Source organism: Papaver somniferum, chromosome 10 (assembly GCF_003573695.1).
Source record: "Papaver somniferum cultivar HN1 chromosome 10, ASM357369v1, whole genome shotgun sequence".
In the NCBI taxonomy this organism is placed as follows: domain Eukaryota; kingdom Viridiplantae; phylum Streptophyta; class Magnoliopsida; order Ranunculales; family Papaveraceae; genus Papaver; species Papaver somniferum.
In genome coordinates, this window is record NC_039367.1 from 136,505,780 (window position 1) to 136,528,619 (window position 22,840).

At 36.0% G+C, this 22,840-nt stretch overlaps 1 long non-coding RNA gene and 1 pseudogene across 4 annotated transcripts; both read right to left on the reverse strand.

Annotated features, from left to right (window-relative positions):
• Nucleotides 1–4,587: 4,587 nt before the first annotated feature.
• On the reverse strand, nucleotides 4,588–12,683 carry LOC113317072. 4 transcript variants are annotated; one of them, XR_003343220.1, is made up of 11 exons: nucleotides 12,387–12,683; nucleotides 12,028–12,098; nucleotides 11,512–11,840; nucleotides 9,962–10,357; nucleotides 9,786–9,871; nucleotides 9,490–9,661; nucleotides 9,082–9,331; nucleotides 8,951–8,990; nucleotides 6,751–7,039; nucleotides 5,474–5,530; nucleotides 4,588–5,043 (listed from the first exon to the last, which is right to left on the reverse strand). It is a non-coding gene; the product is annotated as an uncharacterized LOC113317072 (long non-coding RNA). The 4 variants fall into 4 exon arrangements; XR_003343218.1 differs by lacking the exon at nucleotides 5,474–5,530 and adding an exon at nucleotides 8,206–8,262; XR_003343219.1 differs by lacking the exon at nucleotides 5,474–5,530 and adding an exon at nucleotides 8,201–8,262.
• LOC113319866 lies at nucleotides 8,163–8,267 on the reverse strand (annotated as a pseudogene).
• Nucleotides 12,684–22,840: the final 10,157 nt, after the last annotated feature.

The following is a 22,840-nucleotide window of genomic DNA, read 5'->3' on the forward strand; positions in this document are numbered from 1 at the left end:
TTAGATGGGAAGTCGTGTTTAAAGTTATGTTTAAGTTTGGTTTTCCTGTTGTTTTTATCCATTGGGTGAAGCTTTGTATCTCTTCTGCTAAATTTTCTGTAACGGTCAATGGATCCCCTTATGGGTTTTTGGGTGCTAAGAGAAGTTTGAGACGAGGTTTTCCTTTATCACCTTATTTATTTGTTATTGTTATGGAGGTTTTTAGTGCTCTCTTACGGAACCAAGTTAGGCAGGGTACCTTTGAGTTTCATCCTAAATGCAAATCCACTAAGCTAACATATCTGTGTGTTTGCTGATGATGTTCTTATTTTTTTCAAAAGTTCTTCGAAGGATACTCTAGTTATTAGGGATATTCTTCATGATTTCAAACTTTGTTCCGGTCTTGTTGTAAGTGTGCAAAAATCCTCTTTGTATCACTCTGGAATTCAGGAGGTGGAAGTGACATTGATTTTACAGTGTACTGGTTGTGCTGAAGAGGTTCTTCCAGTGAGATATTTGGGGGTACCTCTTATATCTACTAGGTTATCTTATGCAGACTGCCTCCCTCTTCTTGCCAAGATTATCAAGAGAATCAATTCATGGAAATCAAGATTCTTGGCTTATCCTGGTAGATTGCTTCTTATCAAATCCATTCTCCGTGGTATGGTGTATTTTTGGTTCTCTTGTTTCATGCTTCCTAAGAGGGTTTTTAAAGAGCTGAGTACCATTTTTAAGAGGTTTCTATAGGCTGGTATTGAGATGAGGAAAAAGCATAACCCCATCAGTTGGATGCAAATTTGTACTTCTTATGAGGAAGGGAGGGGTTGGGAGTTAAGAATCTAGAATTCACAAATATCTCTGCTAATCTTAGGCACATCTGGGAGCTAGTTTGGAAAGGACACCATTTGGACTAATTGGGCTAAAGAGAATCTCATTAAAATATAAGGATTTTTGGAGCATGGAAGTACCTCAAGACTGTTCTTGGAGATAGAGACGAATCTTGGAGTGCAGAGATTTGGGAAAAAAAGTATGGGCACTATTCTCGGAAATGGCAGGGATATTAGTCTCTTGTTAGGCTTCTGGCACCCTAATGGTAGATTTTGTGATTGGCTACATGTAGATGATATTAACAGTTTGGTGAATCAGGGCCATCACCTTGTTTCTGACTTCATTCTAGGTGATGAATGGGCTTTTCCCAGTGGTGAAGGATTTGTTGAGGTGATAATGCACTCTGTGCAGGAGGTTAAAGTTGACTCTAATCAAAATGACAAGATAATCTGGACTGCCAGCAAGTTTGGTGAGTTCTCTATGAAGGAAAATTATTTGGCTTTAGTTCCTAAGGGTCCTGAAATTGGTTGGCATAAATTGGTTTGGCTTTAGACACTCTTTCATTGGTTGGCTGGCTATGCATATGAGACTTAAAACAAGGAAAAGGCTTCTGCAATGGGGTATCACTCATAATGCTCACTGCTTGTTATGTATGGAGACTATTGAGGATGAGGATCATCTTTTTTGTAGCTGCAGTTTCTCCACCACTATTTGGCAGGGAATTGTTCTTAAGCTTGGTTATTATAGGATTGTGCTCTCTCCTGGGAGCATGAGTTAAAATAGTGCTGTGATAACTCTGGAGGTAGGGGTGCTGTGAACACTATAAAGAAAATTGCTCTCAATAGTTTCATTAGATGCTACAGATTATTTATCACATGAGAGTATTAAAAGTAAATCAAGTTGACAAAAAACAAGTAAAACATGGCCAGCTGATAATATTGTGAGCTAGGGAATCTTCACTTGGATCTCTCGAGATGTTAACTTCAAAGAAAATATAAATGGTATTGAAGGATAAGGATCATGACACCAACAACTGTTAGCAAATAGTGACTGTTTTAGCGCTAATGACACTGAGCAAGTGTGTTGGCTGCTGGCCAAAACTTAAATGATCCATTTTTAACAGTCTCAGAAATCCCCACAAAATTAATGATGCAACTTGAGATCCAACTCTCCACAATTAATGATACATTACATGTACAGAGTTGCAGCTTACCGTTTTCTATAAAGTACAACAGCTACAATGCTACATAAGCATGTGTTACTGCAATTTTAGAATTATCTATAAAATACTAGTATTAAGAGGAAAGATGTAAGTACATTCCCTGCTACTGGTAAGCTCTCACTCTCCACAATTCTGTCTGCATTTACTTATTCTACTCCCACGCATTAAGGAAACACAAAATTGGTTAAAAAGACCAAAATCAGCAATTCCTGGATAAAAAAGACATGTAAAAATTTGATACTGTTTAAATGGACGAGAATGTAAAAATAGCCAGGACGTAAACAGTTCCATCCTACCCGTTTTCAAATACTTTTTCTTATTTTTAATTTACATCAGGACGCATCCAGTTTCATCCTCGCTCTTTTTTAAGTTTAAGTCAGGATGAATCCAATTTCATTCTTACTATTTTTTGGTGTCCATTTCAACCATACTAATTTTTACTCGTCCATTAGAACCATATTTTAAAAATATTTGGACAAATGACTCATTTTTCGTTAATGAAATAAGTGACTAAAGTAAATCATTCTCCCATTGCAATAAAGTCAAAAGTCACTAACAACAAGTTGAAAGCAAAAGGCTTAAAATGAGAAAGTAAAAATCACTCTCATCAAGTTGAATAGATGATTTAAATATAGAACAACAATAGTGTCGTCACTAAGACAATGTCAACATCATTGAGAATCACACAATTTTTTATTTTACCAAATTTAAAAATGAAACTCAACGAAGATTACCTGACAGATGTATAAGTATGTATGCAGGGATCAATGCAGTTATGAAACTGAAATTGTGCTACACTCATGAAGTTTGTCAGTAATATTTTTAAATTGGATTTAACCAATTGAACGTAAAATTGATCATGTTCAAATGGCAGTATTTTATCAAGTAACACTCGATTACAACAACCATCACCAAAGTCAACCCAAATTTAAGGATTGAGGAAAGAAAAACATATTCATTGAATCAAGAACACAAAATTTGCAAAAACATATATTTTGGGTCGCATAGACGATTAGGTTTTCATGGAAAATTTTGGATGACATTGTTAACTATCCAGATTTTCAATCACACTTGGTAGCTTTTAGGTTGATGATGAAAATACTACAAATATTTGATCAATGTGGTAAAATGCATATTTTTTACTATATATTGGTTGCCATCGAGTTAAGACGACCGCTTCACAAATTATTTGGACAACGAGGTATAATTTGGCACTCCCACACACTCATTGACTTACTGGCAATGGATCTCTTACCATATAATTGTGGCACTGATCTTACTGCAATTTTTGCTGATGTGGTAAGCAATCAGAAAAAGAGATGTTCGATGAAACCTCGTTGGTTCGCCAACCTCCCAATAACACAAACATGTTCTCAGGGTCCCGTATTGGTTGCCGTTTCACATAAAACCCCATAATCGTTTGACCAGGACTATAAAGTTGGCTTTAGAATAGGTTAGATTTAGATTAGTATCATCCCTTGATTCTCTCTGACTAATATGTATATCAGTTTCTCACGTAATCTTTTACCCCAAAGTGCTTACAATGTTCTTCTAAACCCTCATAAGAGGTTTGTAGAAAGATTGCAGAATGGAAAAGCTATTACCACGTGATCTTACATTACAGGTATTTATCCGATTACCTGTTCGATCGATCAACCATAGATTGCCAACTAGTTTGCAATGCATGGTTAAATATTCTTAAAGATCCTTATTTTGCACTACAACATGTCCTCTATGGTGGTGGTCATGACCACGGATTCCTTTTGTCAGTTATGGTTTTGGGTTGCTCAACAATCAGGGATTCACTTTTCTATCAAGAGTATGATGACAATCGCATGCCGCCAATCAAGAGGATCAGTATCCCTACTAATAACTATCACCCTGACTTCTCCTAAAATATTATTGGTTCTTGCCATGGGTTGATAAGTTCTGGTTTAACCTTCGACCGTGTTCCTATCTATATTTATGTAACCCCATAACAAGAGAATACTTGTGGCTTCCAAAATTGATCATGGATGCTTTCCAGTATGTGGATAGCGGATTTGGTTACCATCATTCGACTAATGAATACAAGGTTGTCAGAATTTTGAGAAGATGCACAGCTGCCAAACGACGGGTCCAAGTATATACTCTTGGTACTCCATCATTTCCATTCGTGTAGATGCTAATTTGCTAGATAAGATCAGTTAAGCTAGTAGTTTTTGGAAGAAATAGCAAATGCAACGATCAGAGGATAAAAGACTTCTATTGGTGTCAAATGCACGTAATAGAAATCGAATTCATAACAATTTTGGACTAAATCGTTGGATCTCTGGATACTGATTAGGTTTAACATTAAGCTTGAAGCAACCACATGAGGGTACAATGACCACTCAGGTTTTGCTCTTTGCTCTTTGAAGTAAACGAATACTATAAATTTGAAGCTCCTATCAGGATATTTCATATGAAAGTGCAGCTTTGAGATAAAAACCTAGGTACTGTCGGAGTACAAGTTTAGTTACTTACACTAGGTACTGTCGGAGTACAAGTTTACAATTGAATACTTAAAGACCTCCTAATAACCAAGAAAAACTGTATTAAAACAATAAAATTGATTACATCAAATTTTGACGAGATAAAAAAGCTGGGAAGTAAAGATGTTTGCAACAGTCAAAAGAATACAAGAAATTGAAAAAGAAGAATAAGATTGATGAATCTTTGATAATGTCTTTAGTCCAAAAAGAATGCAGTGACCATATACAAAATTGACTTAGCCTGTGTACTATACTACCAGATGCTATCCCTGCTTCTTATTCTTTTCCCACTGGTACCAACTTCATTCTGATTACCCATTTACCCCTACTCTCAACATAAACCTGCAGTCGGTGCTGCTGCTTCAATTGTACATGCAAGAGGACTGCCCCTTCCCCACTAACATTGTGGGCTGGTTTCCCTTGCTGGAGCAGTGCATAAGGATTCCAAGCTCGATCGGGTATGGGCGTCGGCATACCACTATGTACTGGTGTTTCTAGTACCTGTGCAGTTGTCGCAACAAGTTAGATCTGATCTACCCTTATAGATATAGAATTTTCAAAATAAAGAAACCAAACCAGTTCAAAGCAAAGGTTTATTCCAAACCCCAATTTCCATTATATTACATGAATTGATTCAGAAACTCAGTACATATTGAATTGAACAGATATGTAACAAGAAATCAACAAAATATAACAGAGATTGAATGAAATTCTACAGTAGTGAATCAAGCAGATGTATTTAACTAGTTCCCTCAGATATTCGGGATAAACAAAAGGATTCGATCCATATTTAAGACTAAAAAGAATCTCAGAGTTAGCATGGTTGTTAATCATCACTGGGAAAGCAACCATTCTCAACTTCTAACTAGACCGCTAATCTTTAAATGCATCGAGTAACAGAAGCCCTACACTAATTGGTTAATTCACTGACCTTCTAATTCTCGTAATGAGAGACCGTCTCCTTCAGCTCTAACAAGTTTATGTAGTTCTGTAGGAAATACATTCACATAGATTTCATCAGTACTGGATTGTTGCTTACCATCCTCATCTAACCCAACTTAGTACTAGTAAGTATTAGCATACAAAATATGTGCCAAGAACTCATGATACTTTTAAATTACTACACCAGCTACTTACAATGTAACCTTCTGAAATCTGGTCCTTGGCCTTACTAGTTTGCTTCAGAAATCATGCACACCAACTAAAATTATCTAATAAAAAAGTGCATGAAGTTTTTCTGATACAACGTATGGTGCTTGGCAAATTGGATAAGATAATATAATTTGCCGAAATTGAGCAATATTTCAAATGAATATGTGCTTTAAAGTCAATAGCATATATACATAAATTACACACTATTTCAGCTTTGCATCCGGGAAACCTTTTTATACATCCCGCGTGCTTGATTACTTGGTTACAACACCACCACTAGTACTAGGGTATGTTGATATATGCACATTTCAAAATTAGATCCGTATTTTACCTCCTACTCGGTCCATATGTAAGATCCTTGAGAAATTTTCAGGCCGCCCGCAGACTGCCTGTGTATACGGTGTTTTATTTTATCAAAACAGCTACCTGCCTTTTTAGTGAACTGAAAACATGGAGAGGAGAGGAGAGGTAACCTCATAGATTCCTACCCAGGTGCTTTAGGGAAACCTTTTTATACATCCCGCGTGCTTGATTACTTGGTTCCAACACCACCACTAGTACTAGGGTATGTTGATAATACTCCTACTAATACTAAAAAATTAAGCCAATTTCACAAATCCTTACAGCATTAGTAATATACTGTCCTTAAATCTATTACTAGTGGGTTTTCTTCCTCTTTAAATTTCCAACTTAAAAATACTGTCTCTCCAAGGTGCATGGCTTTCTGTAGCCTGTTTTATCATCTGTTATTCAAGCTCTGATCCAACAGTTGCATTCAAGGAAAATGCCTAAATGATCAGAGAACTCTGCTACTCCAAAGTATATCCTATAGAAATCTTTGCTTTCTCGCACCACATTCATTATTCTTCTTGGTATTAAATGTCATGTCGCTGGTTATACCTAAGTAGGGAATCACTGGTGGATATTGATTGAATGGTACATGGCTTCACATTAGGTATAAACAAATTTAGAATTATGAGATTTTTCTGGTATTCATTGGATTGGTATGGGACAAACAAACTCAGAAGACAATAAAACAGAAGAACACATACTTACTTTTGAGAGGAAATATCAATATGTCGTCTTTTTGTGTTCTTCCACTGTATGAGTGAAAGAAGGTCCTCCTCAGCCAGATCACAATCCAACTCCGTCTCGAACACATTAATACTTTACTGTATCCTTATTGATGTAGTTTGGTCCAAAAAGGTGCAGTGATTTGCATACAAAAACTGCTAGTCAGTCTGGTGCTTCGACTGTATGTGCAAGAGAACTTCCCCTTCTCCACTGACATTGTCGACTGCATCCGGCGTTTGAACACCACCATATACACTGGAGTTTCTAGTACCTGCGTAGTTGTTTTAACAAGTTAGATCTAGTCTTATCCTTATCTAATCCAGCATATATATAGAGACAAAATAATTATGTCACAAACACGACACTAAATCTCTTTTCATTGGAACGATCAATGTTGTTAATCACCGATGTACATCTTATAATGAACACCACCCCAAAAGGATATCAGAAAGATTTCATAAAGAACTAAGTCTGAATGCTATATTCAGTATGCACGGAAGATGAGAACAATTATGACACATGACGAATGTACAGAATTCACTTGACCCCAAATATACTAACGTACGGCCAAAAATTGACAATCACACTGATCAACAACAAATTTTAACTTAATTCAAACAAGTTGAAAGAAATTGTACTAAAACTAAAATTTAACCCGGCAAGTGCTTAAACGATACCAAGCCAATTAAACACCGGAAAAGAATGACTTGGTAAACGATGAGTTCCTCTAAATAGAGAAGGAATCAAATCGGAAATTTCTTCAGCAATAGAGTAGAAACATGAAGAAGTCTCAACTAAATCATTAGATAATGTTGAATCAGAAGAACTTGAAACAAAGTATTGTGATGGTAGTAGTCTAAGTTTAGCAGCTATAAGAAGAAAATGTAATCACTGAAAAGGGTGGAAGCTAATTTGACTATTCGAGTTTAGGTCAAGAGACCATTTCCTTCAGCTCTTACACGGTTATGTCGCTCTGGAGGTAATACATTCACATAGGCAGGCCTTTTTCAAAATAAACAGAAAGAAACAGAAACAGTTCAAAGGTTTATTCGGTTATTCCACGCCCCAATTTCCATTCTATTACACGTTGCACATGAATAGATTCATGAACTCAGCAGAAATCGAATTGAACACAAATGTAACAAACGATCAACAAAATTTAACCGAGGTTGAATGAAATTCTACGATAGTGAACCAAACAGATATATTTAATTAGTTTCCTCGGGTCTTATGGATAAAGTCATAAAACACAAGGATTCAATTCATTAAGATCAAAAGGAAATCAAATTTTGCAAATTCTGATAGTAACTTTATTGATTAATCTATAAATGCCTAAACTAAGATTGAAAAGAAAAAAACCAAACAAAGAAAAATTGAAAGAAAAAAATTTGGATGCTCATGCTCAGATATAAAATGGATATGGTTTGATTACCTGACCTTCTACAAAGTAAGGTCTCCTAATGAGCTGGGATTGCATCAAGATCATCAACGCATCTAGTATCAATAATCAAAACAAATCTAAAACCTCAGAAATACGACAATATTGATGGGGAAATTAAGATTGACCAACTATATTGACAAATACGAGATGTATATCATGACCAAGATCTTGACCTTCAAAAGAAAAATATCATAATAATTGTGATCCCTAACATTGACAACATAAAATAAAATGTAGATTTATTGGTCATTTTGTGCCGACCTTAAGACCTCTTTGTATTCAAGCTAATTAGAAATTACAGAGCTAAAATCTAAAACTCTAGATATATACTGATCTCAGTTTGCCCAGGCTGTTGATAATTAAGTTGGGTATGGGCAGCCAAGGGTTGAGAATTAGAAACACAGATCACCCAGCAAGTGATTATAAGATACCACGCCACCCAAACGCAGAAAAGAATGACTTAGTAAAAGATGAGTTCCACTAAAAAGACAAGGAACTAAAACCATAACAGTATCAGAAATTTCTTAATCACTCTTAATTAAATAGAAGAACCTAAAATAGATTATTGCAATGGTTGTAGTCTAAGTTTAGAAGCTCTAAGAAGAAAATCCATCCAATGAAAATGGTGGAAGCTAATTTAGTTTATGTCAAGAGACCGTTTCCTCCGGCTCTAACAAGTTAATGTCGCTCTTTAGGTAAATACATTCACACAGATTTCATCAGTAGTGGACTGTTGCTTACCATAATTCTCATCTAACCCAGCTTGTTCCCTCAATTGTGCCTACATTAGAACAAGGGTTGGCAAGTATTAGCATACAAAAATATGTGCCAAGAACTCATGATACTTTTAAATTACTACACCAACTACTTACTATGTAACCTTCTGAAATCTGGCCATTGGCCTTGCTGGTTTTCTTCTGAAATCATGCACACCAATTACATATGTTCATATAAGCTTGATATTAAACGGAGGACTGCATAAAGCTTTACTGATGCACAGTATAGTCCTGACTAGCATTTTAATAGGTTGAGATGCAGCCAGAACGGGACTGCTCCTTCATGCACCTTAATTCTGATAGTTCGAACACATGCTTAACATGTCTTTACAATCACATACGAAACCTAATGACAAGACAGACAAAATTTAGGACTATGAGACTCTGGTCTTAATTGAATAAGTAAGAAAAGTAAACAAGCTCAAAGGCAATAAACAGAAAAATAGACCAATAACAAGGAACCATAATTGGGAGTGAGAATGCAGCTTAATTAGGAAAACTTACCAGTTGGTACAGAATAATCTTGACATATTCTACACGCTGACAGTTCAAACTCAATTCGTCAATCAAATAATTGGGAAAAATATCGGGCTATTGTCTCATATAAAGAATCAGGTTTCTTCCAACAGAAAGAAACAAACTCCATTCTGGTCACCACTTTTCCAAGTGCAGAATCCTACAAAAAGTTAAAAAATTAAGCAAATTTAAAGATGAAACCTAAACATCGTAGAAGATATGTATTGAACCATTCATGACAATATGACGCGAAAAGTAAAACAGTGCAGCAGATGGCAAGAAACCTCGTTGTCTTGAAGAGAACCAATTGCACGTCTATTGCATTAATCAGTGTTGTAGCTGCAACTTGTTAAATTTCTTTAAACACTGGCTGTAAGCATAGACATAAAAGGGCTTTTAATGCTTTTATTAAGAAGAACATAATATATTTTTTTCAATTACTAGGAGGAGCATAGCTTACTTGTTTGGGGTTTTCTAAGCTCTTCTCCGCTTGCAGCTCATGGACCTTTCAGTTTAATTCAATTATAGCCAACTTTTTGTATTATGAAGGTTCAACAATGACATTGCAAGAGGTATCTTGATCTGGTGTTCCCGGACTCCAAGCAGCCTTTTCTTCTTCAATGTTGATTGGAGTTGCTTTTGGACTGATTGCAGTTGAAACTTCGATTGAGTAACTACTCAAACTACTCTTTCTTCCAAATATAAGCTCCATCTTTTGCTACCAGAGTTAGTCTCTGAATGTTTTCCTCAATCAGTGTCAGGCTCTGTAGTTGGGTAAGCTTTGTAGTATATGGCATTCCCCTTTTTCAGTGAGCCTTAAATCTTCGTACTTCTCCATTCAGAGACGATCTCCATCCTGAAAGTATGGAAGTGACCTAATTAAATTACTGAATTCCTAGGACATAAAGAAACTCAAAAGACAATAAACATAAAAACTCAAAATACAATAAACAGAAGAAGAATACTTATTTACAAAATAACTCATAAGATAACCTAATTAAATTACTGATTCTAATCAGTTTCATGTTGCTCGATTTAAAATCAAACACGCATATCTCATAAGATAACCTTTATATCAGGAAACAACTCAGTGTATAGCATTAGATGTAAAAGAAGTATCCACATATAATGCAGGAAATTCACGACATCTACTTAAACAGGATACTGGTTCTTACTAACTGGAAATCATAAACGCAACTATTTTCTGTTACACTAACAGTCTCTTTGATGATAATAGGACCAATACGTATAACCATACCATAACAATGAAACAGTCTCTCACTTGTATCATACACTGTTCAGAATTTGACTTAAGGTGCCACAACGTACATAGAAATGAAACAAGCTAAGGTAGAGCAAGAAATATTTAGCCTTAAGACACCTCAAAATAGTAATTTTCTCTGTGTATCCCTCGTAAACTAATCACCTCAATTCTAACACAATTAATGAAACAAAATCGATTACTAGTTTGTATCGACCATGTACATATAAAGACAAATAAAACACAGTTTTCTCGTTTCAATTGCGGATCAATCTATGGTGTTCATAACCTACATATAATATCATAGTTCACACCCACAAAGGATAGCTGAAGGATTTAATAAAGAGCGAGTTTATCAGTTCTTCTTCTTGACACTACAAACTGCCACACAACCATAAATGGTGAGTTCATCCGAAAACTGAAGCCATAACAGTATCAAAAATTTCTTCACCCAGAAAGAATCAACATGAATCATTGGCTAAAATTCAATCACAAAATATAATCAGAAGAACTTAAAAATAAGTATTGCAATGGTTGTAGTTTAAACCTAGCAGGTTTAAGAAGAAAATATAATTAATCAAAATAGTCGAAGCTAATTCGATCCGATCATATAACAGATCCTTGTAATTCCAACATGTTCAACTTTAGTTATTGTTTCCAATGTTTCTAGCATTAATTTATTTTCTTCTAAGTAGTTCAAAGGTATAAGAAAATGGAAGCTCGTGCTCTAAAGAAAAATAAACACTTACAGGAGATCTGTACAGAAGCTCTCACTGTCTGCGTGGATGCTCTTAAAGTTTGTGCAGTTGCTTTGGAGGTCCGAAAAGTTGCTCTTATTTCACATCATCGAGTATACTTGCTTCATCATTAGCTTCTCAAACTCCATGTATTTCCTATCTTTGTCTTTATTTGGTTCTTTAGATTGTCTATCTCTTGGCATTTTGCAGATCTACATCTACGAATCAACCCAATCTTGCTTGAACTCTGTTATTCTAGTAGAGTTACTAGAACTAGAGCATGTTAGAGCCTTTTAACCTTTACAAATTTTTGTACAGTACAGTTGCTCTCTAACCAGTCACTGCTCCAAAATGCGAAAAACAAAGATAAGAACATTTCAGAAAAGTTTAAATCAGAAATAAATACTATGAATTGGAATCACTCGCCGACTATCACAGATAACAGTAAGTCTCGTGTTAGTACTTTGTTGTAAGTCGTAGCCGTAAACACAACTACAAAAACAAAATGAAAAAAATGAGGGCACTTACTTCTTTCTTAATGTAGATAGATATCCTCATTGGTATGCAATTTGTCACAAGCTCCAACTGCATCGTCGCATCTGTAAAATTATTCATAAAACTGTCAATTCAATCCACAATATGCAAATGCACATAAATGGGAAGACCTATGTTGGATTAGTTAATTTCACTTCTCAAATTATGAAGGGGATTTTTGTTATTATTATTGCTTAAGTTGTTTTAGGAGATAAATGTATGAACATCAGTTTGGTCTAATTATAACCAGGCCTATTGAATTGAAGAAACAACAATAATAACATTATAATATATCAAGAATCCGACAGACTGTAGATCTAATGGTGTGAATTAGAAAGGATTGAAATATATACCATCCAATTTGTTCATCCCATTGGTGATTTGCATGATGGACAATTGGCTTAGGACGAGTTTGTGAGATTTGTCTCAAGGAAAAAGGAGTTGATAGAATAGTGATCCAGGGTTAATCTTGTTGAAATACATGAAAGATACTAAGAACCAGTAGTACTTCATCTTGTTTAAAGATTCTAATTAGATCTAGGAATTGGAATTCAGGGAAATGATGTTTATATTTGTAGAGAAACTGACTTATGTATACTGTTTTTGTAATTCTAGGATGTGTTGTGCTTCTGATTTGGGGGAAAGATAAAATTAGATCTGAGAAATGAGATTTGGAATTTAGGAAAAAGTTCTTTTCTATACATATAAAGCAACTGAACTCCGATTGGGCTGCAAGCCCACTAGTTCTTTTGTTTTTTTTTGGACCTTCCAACAAATTTCTCTCGGTTCTTATTTTAGAACCATTTTTTGGGACCATGGTTTTATTTTGGGTAAAGGCATTAGAAGTAATTCTAGGTCATCCCATATCTAGTTATTTATTTAATATCTAATCTAGCCTCTTAATTAATTTTAGGTTATGATTAGTGAATGATTTAGTTAAAAATAATTAGTGAGATTAAATTAAAAGATGAGTTTATTATTAGTTGAGTAGAATTATTGAGAGAGTAGAGTTAGAGAAGATGAAGGAGAAAAACATGGAAAATAATAAAAAAATTCCAATTCACTAAGTTTGAGTATTCAAATGATGAAAACTCATCTGATTCTTCATCTCCATCCTCTCATAGAATATTTGTTAATCTTCAAAATGATCCGGATTTGAACTGGATTTTGAACAGTTCGGTTACTTTATATGAAGAACAAGTAACCGAAATCATCTGAAGCTGTAGTTCGGTTACTTTATATGAAGAACAAGTAACCGAACTCATCTGAAGTTGTAGTTCGGTTGCCCCGTGAGATGAACAAGTAACCGAACTCATCTGAAAGTGTAGTCCGGTTACTTGTTCCAAACACGCAGGTTACCGAACTCTCTAATAATTTCTAAGAGTTACAACGTTATATTCGGTTGGTTCTCACTAACCGAACTTTGGTGTACAAAGTTGGGTTCGTTCGCAAACTGTATGCACTTTTGATCTAACCGAACTTACGTAATATAAGAGTATATAAGTTTACAAAGTTCGGTTCTTTCGCAAACTTGAACCTAACAGCTAACCAACCGAACTCTGAGTTCGGTTTCTGCGATAAAATTGTGAAGTTACCGAACTTAACAAACAAAAAAAATGTGAAGTTACAGTGTCTATTGGCTAAGTTCGGTTAATTTGTAGTTTTAATAATTTTTGCGAACAAACCGAAATATATTGGATAAGTTCGGTTTTGGAACTCAACATAGAGGCCACAACAGCACAATTCGGTTAGTCTGGATTTGTTTTTTTCGGTTCTAAGGGCGGAGTTCGGTTACTTTGTAATTTTAAATTTTTTTGCGAAACAACCAAACAGAGAGTTCGGTGACTTAGTTTTAAATCCAATAGAACCGAACTGTTCTTCGTGTTCTTCATTTTCAAGAAGTTCGGTTAGTAAATTAGGGTTTTTTGGAAAATCGACCTAACCGAACTTGGCTCTGTAACTCCTATTAAAACCCTATTTTGATGATTTATATTCGATTGAAGCAATCAAAATCAAATTAAAGTGAAGGGTTTGTTGGAAAATACCTCCGGAGTGGTCCCAAGGCAGAATCAGGTTGCGGCTGGCGTCTTTTATACTCGATAAAATTATTATGTAACCGAACTTAATTGTGATTGCATTGATGTTGTTACATTTCTTAAATAGGCGGCGTTGGCGGTGGTGGTGGGAGGAGGTGGTGGTGGTAATCGGTGGTAATCGGCGGTGGTGGGCGGTGGTGGTGGGAGGAGGTAGTGGTTATATATATATATATATATATAGGTGGTTATTAGGTTGGTTTTAAATTAAATTAGGTTAAGGGTAGGTTAGTCATTTCAATATTTTAGGACATCCCTTATCACTATAGTGAAGGTCGCCTAATAAAGCCATGGTCCACTCAAAAAAACCATGGTCCCTAAAAAATCATTCTTATTTTAAGCAGATCCGGGTACTCGCTCCATTTTCATAGGCATTATAAGATGTGATATTATGGCTCTTCCCACCAATTCCCAAATAGTTTTACACTTCGGCCTGGGAAGAGCCTAATTCCCATAAAATTCTCATCGAAAAACTCAGATAGTCATCAACCTTCTCTCCAAAACAGATAGCCATTGACCGTTTTTTTTAACCAGTTACTCATGCACCGTTTGATTTATCTTGACCAGTCAAACCCAATTGAATCGGCTAATCATTGTTTGTTTTCAATTTTGTCGTGCAATCTTTTAGAGAACTCGACCAGAGTTCATTTCTTTATCCTCATATTCCTGAATTTTGAGAGAAAAATCATAATTCATCCCACAATCATCACCTTCTCACATTTTCATCACGAAATTTTGATTGTGCTTACCGAAGAAGTTCTCAATTTGTAATTGCAATTGGTTTTGAGGAGTCTTATTTGTTAGAGCATTGCTCGGTCAAACTCGCATGCGTTGTTATCTCAAGCATATTTGTCAATGTTAGTGATCAAAACTATAAGTCTTGATTTCTAGCCTATTTGTAGATGTCTCGGACTAGGACATTGATAATGTAGTTGAACTTAAATCTCTCGACGTTCATCTCTTGAAGACGAAGAACTACTAAGGGGAGCTTGTGGAACTTCTTCGACAACAAATATGTGGAGACTTGAACTTATCTATCACTTGGAAAGTCTATTTCTACTATCTCCTATATTGAGACATAAGTTGTGTTACAATATGGTTTTCTCTATACACATTTGAGATTTCGAGCTGAGTATATTTCGCTTAAATATTTCTCGAAATATGTGTTAGTAAGCTTTCGCTTCGACCAAGTTCATCTTATATCATGAGTGTTAGAGAATAGCTCGGTCAACTTCGCATGCGTTGCTATCTCAAGCATCTTTGTCAATGTTAGTGATCAAAACTATGAGTCTTGATTTCTAGCCTACATAGCTAAGTCTCGGACTAGGATAGGAAAAGTGTAGTTAAGCTCAAGGACTTCATGGCGATTCATCATACAACGACGAAGATCTATACAGGGAACCGTGGAACTTCATCAACAAAAAGGTATGTGGAGACTTGAACTTATCTATCACTCAAAAGTCTATATATTCCATCTCCTACTTCTTATGAGACAAAATTCGTATGCTATATAGAATAGATCATACGCACTTGACATTTCGAGTTGAGCATTCATTGCTTATCTTTTATCTCGAAATCGTGTGTTGGTAAAGAGTTTCGCTTTGGTCAAGTTTATCTTCATCTAGTGATGAAAGTCATGAAAGTTTCAATCACTTTGAGAATTGCTCTGACGCGAATCGGTTTGTGAATAACGCCTACATAGCGTCCTCTGAGAATGTCTCAATGATTGAAATGAGAGTTTAGATTACATAACCATGTATTCCTTGAACCGAAGTTTTCGAACTTTGTTGATCAAGAGAAATCGGGAGGATTGTGGAATTGGCTTGCCAAGTACGCGAACTTTCGTAAGTTCTCAACCGAGAATTTCTGCTGGGATTTTTCAAAACTCGTTTGTGTGCTAAGTCCGTGAACTCAGTCCGCGAACCCAGTCTGCGAACTGGCGGAAGTTCTCTTTCCTAGAATTTCTGCTGAGTTATGAAAACTCAACCGATTAACTTAAGTACGCGAACTTGTTTGTGAACTTAAGAGGTTATGATCTAAAGATGTGCTCTGAACAAGAAACATTAAATTACTAAGAAATGCTTTATGCAAACCGTGGCTATAATTTTCATAGCCGATTCAATCGAATCGAGTCATCTTTGTTTCAATTGTGTCTTGTGTAGTTACAAAAGATCTCATAGCAATTGAACAACTCTCTAATTAGTTCATTTGAGTCAATTGAACTAGTTACGGTGAAGAAGAACAAGGTTAATATGAAATGCTCATATGGTTGACCTTTTGGGTTACTATGTTGAACCAACATGAACATACACGTTTGGGCATGGTTTTTACGAACCCAGTAAACGTATACCCAAGTGTGTGTGACAAGCTAAGTTTTCGATCTAACGGTTGAGAAATATTAGCTTGAATCTAAATCAGGTTTTCATCTAACGGTGAATAAGGATTGCTTTGTACCTAAGGCTAAACCCTGATTTGAAGGCTATATAAAGGAGACATCTAGCATTGAGCAAACCTAATCCCCACACGTATGTGTGCTACTAGTGCGCTCGCTAGAGTCGATTCCATTAACCTTTGATTTTCTTCTCTAAAATCAGGTTAACGACTTAAAGACTTCATTGGTATTATGAAGCCAGGCCGATACTAATTTATCGTAGTTGTGTGATTTGATCTTGCATCTTCTATCGTACGAGTACAATCGATTGATTGGCTTGAGATTGTGAGAGTTCTCCGATAGGCAAGATAAAGAAGTCACAAACATCTTCGTCTCACTGTTTGTGATTCCTCGACAATCCGCTTGTGTAGTCAGGAAGGATTGTAGAGAGGTGATTGATTAATCTAAGTTGTTCTTCGGGAATATAAGACCAGATTATCAATTGGTTCTTGTTCACCTTGATTTTATATCTTAAGACGGAACAAAACCTAGGGTTTATATGTGGAAGAAAGATTTATCCTTTGATAGACTTTTCTGTGTGAGACATCTGTTTATTATCAAGTCTGTGATTTTGGGTTACAACAACTCTTGGTTGTGGGTGAGATCAGTTACGGGAATCAAGAGCGCAGTATCCTGCTGGGATCAGAGGCATAGGAGTACAACCGTACCTTGTATCAGTGGGAGATTGATAGGGGTTCAACAATAGTCCAGTCCGAAGTTAGCTTGGATTAGGCTAATGTCTGTAACGGCTTAATACAATGTGTATTCAATCTGGACTAGGTCCCGGGGTTTTTCTGCATTTGCGGTTTCCTCGTTAACAAAAATTTTGGTGTTTGTGTTATTTCTTTTCCGCATTATATTTTATATAATTGAAATAATACAGGTTGTGCGTTCGTGATCATCAATTGGAAATCCAACCCTTGGTTGTTGATTGATATTGATTGATCCTTGCACATTGGTCTTTGGTACCGTCCAAGTTATCTCTCTTTGATAAAGATTCGCAGGTTTCTATTTGCTTGAGTAAAGATCAAATCGAGAGATTGAGATAATAACTCCTTGAGATACTTTTTATCTAGATTGAGTCTGACTGTCTAGTTGATTCTCTAGCAAAGTATTTCGGAATTAGTCCATACAGATTGCTAAGCGAAATATTGGGTGGTGTTGTTAGACCCCCGCTTTTTCAATTGGTAAATAGAGATTTTTAACCTCAAATTCTTGCACTTTTTGGTAGAAAGAAATGCGAGTTATACATAGGAGACGATCCATATGATAAAATGCAGTCAATTATTTACCATCTTAACTTTGATTTATATATGTACTTTCAAAACGTTTAGTCCTAGGAATTAAAAAAAATGCATGACACAATGTAATTACTGCATGATTGCTTACATGTGTGCAATTTTAATTGTTGAATTTGATTGGCATAAAAATAGTAATGTCCGGAAAAGAGTTTGATCAATCCTGGACTCTTGAGCTTTGATCATAATTGTATCTTCTTTAGGTACCAGGTTTGTCTACAAATTTGACTGTATTGTTGCTGCTGAACTCGTTTTTGACCACGTCTTGTAAAGTCCTTAGATGTTAGGCTTTTCACTGGTGGATTTGGAAATTTTACTACCCTTAAATTTACAGCGAAAGCCATAAAGTTACTTTTTCTGGGCAGTTTGTATTACCAACATTTTGAAACAATTGCCCTGTAACACGCTGTCATGCAGTGACGGAGGCACATAGAGACAAATGGGGTCTCTAGCCCCCACTTGTTTCTCATCTTCAGTGCAAAATCAGTTCGATTTTAAGAGATGTTGCTCTACAATGGGGGCAACGTTGAGGAGATCAAATACTTAAAGTTTTGATATGGATTTTCCTATGACTCCTCTTAAAATTTAGTTTGGCTCCGTCGCTGCTGTCATGCTACGGTTTGTCTACAAATTTGACTGCATGGTTGAAAGACTAAGCATGAGAAACCCCTGTAACACGCTATCATGCTATGGTACTACTACAAGGTATCCTTTTTAATGCCTTTCTTTGGCAGTGAAATTTAGTGCCCTCTGATGTTTATTGTCTAAGTTTTTCAACTGTTAACTCTAGGTAATGTAGATGAAGCATAAATTATAATTGTTGTAGTTTCTGGTACCTATACCTTATGATGGACCCTTGACATAAAACCCATGACAGGGAGAGACTAAGAAATAGAAACCTGATAAACCCTTGAGGCTTAATATCGTTTCATATTCTGTATTTAAGGTTTACTGGCTTCAATGGAAACTTGGAAAGCTGAAACTGAACACTCGTTGGATTGGAAATTTTCTAACTCAATAAAAATTTCCACCTCGAGTTACTTAACTTTCTAGTACACTGGCTGAATTGTCTGATATAGTAACTCAGTCCTTTGAATAAAGCAAGTAAGCAAACTCTTGGTGTAACTATTAATAAATCTTTTGGTACGAATGAATGATTATAGCTTGACTCTTCCATGCAATCATGTTTGCTTTCACCAACATACCTGCAGCTCATTCTTTCCTGAGTCTCAATAGAGATTTGCAATAATACTACAGTTTTCGGAATTTTAAACTTTTCATGAAAACTCTCAGGTGGCATATCCAAGGTTACAGGCTGCTGCAGCAATTAGAGATGTAGCTATTCGATATAGAAATGGGGATTTTTTTCTGATGAGGAGAATGGAAGCTTGATAGGTACACAAATATTTTGATATATTTATTCAGTTTGTGATGTGACCCTACTGTGTGGTCTGTTTACTTTGGTCTCTGATGCATTTTTTTCATCTGTTGGATCGCAGTTAGAACTTTAAATAAATGTTTCCTCACCTTTTATTTAAACATGTATTAATGTTGTAGCCTCTGAATGATATGATTGGAGGCATGAGAATGGATGTTTGCAAATATCATTACTAGATTTCTTATGTTGCTGTTGGCATTTTGTAAAGTTGTATCATTGATTGCTCAAACTTCTTAATTCTTTACTTAAAATTGTTTCCTTTTAAGTAATCAGCTTCAGATGTTTTGTTGGTTAATCCGTACAAAGAGGCCAGAATGATTGAGGATGTATTTCATAATGTTGGGTTTTGCCAAATACTGTAGTTCCATATGTGCAAACAGGAAGTTTAGATGAGCAACTAAACTAGATTTCTTTTTGAAGACTGAAGCTTAATTTGAAATATATTGGTAAATAGAGATTTTTAACCTCAAATTCTTGTACTTTTTTGTAGAAAGAATGCGGGTTATACATAGGAGACAAACCATATGATAAAACACTGAACCATGCAACGATTCAACCTGTTGAAACTCACCTGTTAACACTGAACCGTTAACTTGTTGAAACTCACCTGTTAACACTGAACCGTGCTACTGTTTCTTCACAGGACCCATTAGGTTACCTAACTAGCATGGCAGGACCCACTTTAGGCAAAAAAATGTCATCAGCTTATAAACTCGTCGATAGATAGTTTAGCTTATGTAAAGTGTGTGATTGATCCTTACCTTTTTTGTTGGAAAACTATTATTGAGAAAATTGTACTTCCACGGGCCAATTCTGCCATTTATGCAACTCAAAGTCTGTGCAAGTTTGAGAAATGGTCGCCTTTTGTGGCCTCATTTCCCTTCAAAATCTTTCTCTGTTGCCTTTATGTTGTTAACCGATATGGTCAACTCTACTCTCAAGTTTCCCGAGGAAAAACAACCCGAATCTTAATATATGCCTATGATAGTTTTGATATGTTGTTTTAAACATTTTACTCGTTCCTTCAAAACTTGCTCTGTTCTGCTCTAGTTATTTTTCTCCTAACAGTGATGTGTAAGATTGCTACTGGAACTAATATTGAATACCTTTTTGTCTGCATTGCACCTTTGTTTGGGTAGTTTGGTCTCCTCTAGGGATCTCTGATAAGCAGTTTGGTTTAGGCTTGCTTTTAATGTTTGCATTGGTAATGATAGTAGTTTATAGTAGTTTGAGTGATTGGTTCCAGACCTTGTTTGTTAGTCCCACAGGGTGGGATGATGAGTATCACAAGTGGGCAGATGTGGGTGCAACAGTTTCATGGAACATTTGGAAGGCCCCTTCTAGCAACAAAAATGCAGTCCCCAGATGACACGGTTTCCCTGATTAAGAAAGGCCTGCTAGCTTTCACCATGCTTAAACAGATGCCTTTAATACGTTGTTTTCTTTTCACCAGAATCCGTAAAACACCAAATAGCTAAAAAGGACCAATATGTACCACCTGTAGTATTGACTGAAAAGATTAACTGTGATGTTTGATGTTTCTAACTATGCAGGAATCGGTTGCACACATGCAGGACAAGCAACCAGGAGGGTCCTTCAAACAACTTCTAAACCTCTCGAGCGATGAGACTGAGAGTATTGCTGTAGTAATTGCAAACAAGTGGGCAAAGTCTTAAGGAATTTCTAGCATTATTCTGGATAGGGACAACAAGGACGTGGACTGCTCGTGAAGCTGTCATGAGAATCAGAGCAGTGAAATTTGTGAAGCATGGATGAAAAATGGAACTTGAATTTATTTTTCTACTAATATTAGTAATTGTAATCAACAAGTGGGAGATGATTATACTCCAGCTTGATTTCTCTAGCGTATTTTAAAATTAGTATATTTTTATTTATTCATACAAGTAGGCATCAAGTGTGTGAGGTACTTTTGTAAAAGCCTGCAAACAAAATCACTGTTTAAAATCCCAGTAGCAGTATGCAAGGGGCCTTTACTCATCACGGAGAACTCTGCCAAGTTGAATCTAATGTTCCTGTGATGAATGGGAACTAACTTTAGTGATGCAAGTGTTAGAAGAGTTGATGAGAATCATGAATCCGGTGACTATGCAGGACTTTGTTCATAATAGTCAAAGGCTTTCCTGGTGTGTCCCCTCAGAATTATAATGTGATTGATATACAAATCCAATTTGAGGAAGAATCTCGTGGTTTTGGTTCACCGTATCAAGGATGATGTGATTTGAGAGTGAGAGAGAGACTCGGCTCATTACAAAGGCGAGAAGAAATGTGTTTTTTTTTTCCCGCATGGATGTACCAAGATTTGAACATGTCACCTCAAGCATAAAAGAGGTACAACTCTAGATTCTTCATTTTCAGACCAAAACATAGTCCCACATCAAGTAGATTTCTATGAATCCTTGGGTTTTCATACACCCGCAGAAGAAGACAAAGCACCGATCCAGGCGTACAGGAGCTGTAGCCTGGTTTCGGTAGTGGGGGTTATTATGTAGCTAGCTGCCTACAGTTCGGGTCAAGGTCAGGGTGGCAGTGATAGCCTATTTTTTTTAATAGTGCAGTTTCCTATTGAAAGTACCAGTTCATGCAAAATGATTACATTTTACTTTCTACTTGAAAACTATTTCATTTGCTAAAAAGGTGTCAATGAAGGTGGTGAAACTTGTTACGGAGTACTCATTAACACTACAAGTTCAGCATTTTTCGCGGATGTATGACAATTGTTATTCGCATATTCCAGAATGCCAAATACCATTTCCATTCGCATAAATGCTAATTTGCTAGATAAGATCAATTAAGCTAGTATTTTTTGAAAGAAATAGCAAATGCAACTGTCAACATACCTAGTGGTGGTTAATGATGCAACTTGCATATGGAAAATTCAAAATTGGGATCTAAGTGAATCAAAGTTCACAATTGGAAAATTCATACGGCTGCGGAAGTAGGCATGAAGTTCTGTAAGGTACCTTTGCTAATAGCCAGGAAAATCATAGAAATCTACCTAGTTGATTAGATTGCTCTTGTAAATATGTTATTCATGAATACTTAAGTGCAGTAGCCTATTCTAAACACCATTTTCTGCAAGAGTACAATAGTAACATAAGATGTGATACTGCAGTGGCCCTCGATTTCCACAGTTGTGCCTGCATCTACTTATTCGACTCCCATGCATAAACGAAATAACTCAACAAGTTACTAGAGTACACATCATATTCTCCCATTGACGTAAGATTAAGTCAGTAAAAGAGTGCAGCGTCAACAAAGCAATATAACATAGCTTAAAATAAGAAAGTAAAAAATACTCCCTCACAGTTAGATAGTTGATACAACGATAAAATCACAGTAGTCTACATATATCACTAAGTCGATGTCAACAACATTTAGGTTCACACAGATGCTACTTTTTATCTCAGCATGAAAGCTGAAAGATCACACTCGCCCAAAATCCTGCCAACAATGCAAACACCTAAAAAAAGAGATGCAAACACCTAAATTCGTTCGGGGAGTAAAATCCGGTGCAGCTTTTTAAAGT